Raw genomic sequence first — 4031 nt, forward strand, 5'->3', positions numbered from 1 at the left:
TATATATATTTATATATATTTAGTTAGGACTAAACTTAAACAATGCAGGACAAACTACAACAATGTGTTCATCGACTGATAAAGATAAAGAGATATTAGTAGAGATAATACAAGATATCTAATATTCTCTAAATAACAAAAAAGAATCTAGTGACAATAAAATAAAATAAGAGGAGTTAAAATGAAATAAATACAGCAATAGTATGGATAGTATAAGACAACCACTAACCTCTCTCACACACACACACCACTCTGACTGTTCTTAGCACCTTATCAATACCCGTAACACTGACAGACATTAACAGCCTGTCTGGTAGTCAGAACTCAGTCAGTTTAGTCCTCAAGAGAGAAAAAAATTCCCAGAGAACAATGTTCACCTTAAACTGTGTAAACACGCAGCATAAAAGCAGCCTCCACACTGCACACACTTTTGAAAGATGTGACACAGCGAGTTGCTGAGACAGAGCCAATAGGAGCTGCGTCTGTGATAACAGTTCACCAATCTGCACTTCGGGGCGGTCCGGTATTACGATTTATCAATACGAGGCTGACAAAAGAGAAATATCACCCTTTTTCTGTCGGTGTTTGAGGTGTGGCAGAAGTTGAACCATGGCATTATACTAAACCGCAAACACCACAATCATTCTGCGGTTTGAGGCCAAACAGCAATACAACTATTATTTTCTGCCGCTAACAGCTGATGCAGGACTGAACGCAGAAAAATGGGATTTTTCTAATCTTCTTACCCAAACAATAAAACGTTAGCCAAACCCTAAGCTCGCTGTAGTTTCAATCCACTTATTTTCTCAGCATACTGTCACAGCCCAGATCACAACGTGCAACGAAAATGCCGAGGCTCATGCAGCTGATGACCCCCCATTCAGCACCAACAGGACAACAACAGGGAGGCCTACAGTGCGTGGGACGAGGAGGGTCGTCACAATACACAGACAACTTAACTGCCTCCGATTAGTCTTAGAACCAGCATCCATTCATTCATTAACTCTGTCCGGCACCTCTCAAGTCTCTTTCAGCTGTAGTTTTTTTTTCCACAGTGAGGCTTTTGTGACGCTCTCGTTCGTTGTCTGTGGGGTGTGTTTGTCATTCATTCCATCACAATGTGGGAGCTGTGAGGCCCTTTAAAAGACTCTGTGATAAAGAAGCAATACAAAGAAACTGGACCTGACTTGAAGATTCAATAGCAAACATCCCACAAAGGCACACAAATTGGTCAGTTCTTCTATAAAAAGAAAGAAAGAATCACACCACCGAGCAGCCTTATACCTGCAGCAGCTCCTCTTACATTGGAACAAGGGCCTGGCACCACAGCAGAGATATTGTGCCAAACTATTCGCAGACAATAACATCCCACACAGGAATACAACAATCACAAGATGAGAATATAGCAGATCAACATCCACATAAAAAGAAGGCATCCAGGTCTGGCTCTGGGCCCGGGATTCGCTTCTGCCTGCAGAGCAAAGAAAAGAAACAAGGAGCGGAGAGGAGAGGAGAGGAAGGAGTGTGAGCGGCATACTGAGAGAAAAGTTTGAAAAGTCTCTCAGTGTGAGAAAACACTGACCGTTTTCACAGCGACAGAGGAGAGACGTGCGAGATAAATGAGCTCAGACGGGCCGTGGAATGGCAATCACAACACAGAGAGAGAGAGAGAGAGGGAGAGAGAGAGGTGACACGGAGGAGGGAAAGTGGACTCACTCAGTGGCTGCCAGCCGCTTGCATCTTCCAGCGCTGCTCTGAGCTCCGGCGCCTCTGTGAGAGCGGTATGATGAGTGTGTGACGTGAGCGAGTGTGCCTTTGTGTGTGTGTGTGTGTGTCTCTGTGTGTGTGTGTGTGTGGGATCAGAGCGGTCGTCAGCAGCAGTGGTATGCAGACTGAGCTCTGCTCTGCTGCATTTGTACTGAAAAAGGAGTGGGCCAGAGTGACATCACTGCACTTATCTCCTCCTTCCTTCCTTCCTTCTTTCTCTTTATTTTCTTATCTCGTCTACATTCCCTACAATACTGTGAGGAAATAAAAGTAACAGCTGGTTAAATATTACCATGTAAAAAAAAAAAGAATGTTTCCCAATCTATATACTATTCATTGCTGTTAAAAGCGTGATAGCTTCATGTTTCTAATCCCCCCCCCCCCCCATGACTTTTAGGTATGTTCAAGGACGTGAGGAATTTAATTTCCCCTGACAGGCTCTGTAACCTTTCCATGTGTAGCGGCACAGGAAATGGGATTTATTCTCAGTCTTTTTCTGTTTTAACTTTATGTAACTGAGTTTCTGCACAACTGTGTGTTTACCCCTCCTTCCGTTTTTTTCTCTTATTCCAGGAAGTCCTGCTGGCTTTGTATGAAACAATTAATCACAACACCACATGTGCAGGAAGGAATCTGGCTGTTTATTCCACATGCTTTTTTTTTTTTTTTTTTTCAACAGGTTGTTGACACGCTCATTGTTTTTGTGGTTGCTCTTCCCCGCGGTGCCAAATCAGACGACCGGTGTAACTGTCAGTCACATGCCTGTGAGTAATTATGGCTGGTAATAGTGTATTTAATTCATGTGGAGATGACTAACCTGTCTCCTGATTGTCACTGACTGGTCAGGGCTGTCTGGGTGTGACGTGACCAGTTTACCTTTACGGTAAGTGATGAGTAAATAGTAGGTGCTCGCTCTCCTATTGGCCTACATTGTGTTTTGTTTTTGGTTCAGTAAGTGGCTGTGGCTGACGTTCACGTAACAGGATAATGGTAAATGTCAAAAGGTGACATAAGAGTAGCACAAGCAGAGAAAAGGGTTTGTTTTACGTGTCTGTAATTTATGAATGATTTTATGATGGTTTCCGAGAAAGAACTTTGTCATTTGGCCCTAATTATCAGAAAGAAAAATTGTTTTTTACAAATAAATAAATATGACCTCATTAAGAATTATTATTTAAAACTTTATTTTCCATATTTTCTAATTGAACGCTTGATTTAGACTGAGTTAGCATTTTTCATGTTCAGTCAAACCTTTTGTGCTCTAAAACACTCTAGGCTACACTGTTTTACACTTTTATCTTTATAGTAACAAGTAACAGAGGTTTTTCTAGTCATTTTGGGAAATAGGACATTATCAAGTTAGGAAGTCAACAAACTGAGTCACTAGTGTCAGTTAGCAATAACGTTCGCTAACATTCTCTTACGTTAGCCAACATAGGCTAGGCGGCTGGACTGTCTGTTGCAGGACAATCCCAGAGCAAATAGAATTGAGCAAGCTTGCAATTTATCGCTGTTGAATCAAAGTTTTTATTTGAAAGAATAAAAATGTATACGCTCGATATACTATAAGCATCAGATTTTTTTAACCTTAAACCTCTTAAAATGATTTCTTCACACTGCATATTGCTAATGGAAAAAGGTTGCAACTTTATCCTTGTGTTAAGCTGGAGATGAAGCGTTATATTAGCCTATATGTTAGCAATAAAACTCAATTTGAAATGTGTAGGGGTGGGTATGAATATCATACTTTTTAAAAAAATCATTAAAGACTTGGTTGTTTCAGTTGGAGTGAAATCAACAAGATGCCATCATCAGTTCAGTGACATTTACCTCAAACCTCCACTGAACTTTGCATTACGCAAAACGAAACCATGCCCTTTTGGATTTCTACCAAAACTGGTGTTTCAGTGAAACCAGACACCCGTCCGTTTGGCCCTCAGTCTGTCTCTGGTATCAGGGCAGAAAGCTCAAGGTCTACTCACACAGACACATGAATACACACAGCTCTGTTCTGCTACTCTTGTATTTGTATCTAAAATATATTTAGTAAGTTACCCCTCCTTTAAATCCTTGAAGTTCACTTCCAGCCCCAGGTCTGAACCTGAATTTAAAAATTTCACCGGATTAAATTTTAACTCCAGGTGCACAACTCCTACCTTTTGCTCTGGATACAACCCAGAATCACAATAAGTTGGTCAAAGTGAAGACATTTCTGTTGGTTTTCACTCACTCCTCTCCTTATCTTAATATTCTGAGGACATGTG

The 4031-nt window shown here is 41.1% G+C and overlaps 1 protein-coding gene across 1 annotated transcript in view; it reads right to left on the reverse strand.

The window, feature by feature from the left end:
- Positions 1–1875, reverse strand: part of LOC116389164 (SH2 domain-containing protein 4A) — an 8807-nt gene extending 6932 nt beyond the window's left edge. The window contains exon 1 of the mRNA XM_031857623.1: positions 1717–1875. The gene's annotated coding sequence lies outside the window, so the exon portion shown is untranslated. The remainder of the gene's footprint in view (positions 1–1716) is intronic.
- Between the last annotated feature and the right edge of the window lie 2156 nt (positions 1876–4031).

This window comes from Anarrhichthys ocellatus, unplaced genomic scaffold (genome assembly GCF_004355925.1).
Source record: "Anarrhichthys ocellatus isolate YVR2014 unplaced genomic scaffold, GSC_Weel_1.0 scaffold19, whole genome shotgun sequence".
In the NCBI taxonomy this organism is placed as follows: Eukaryota; Metazoa; Chordata; class Actinopteri; order Perciformes; family Anarhichadidae; genus Anarrhichthys; species Anarrhichthys ocellatus.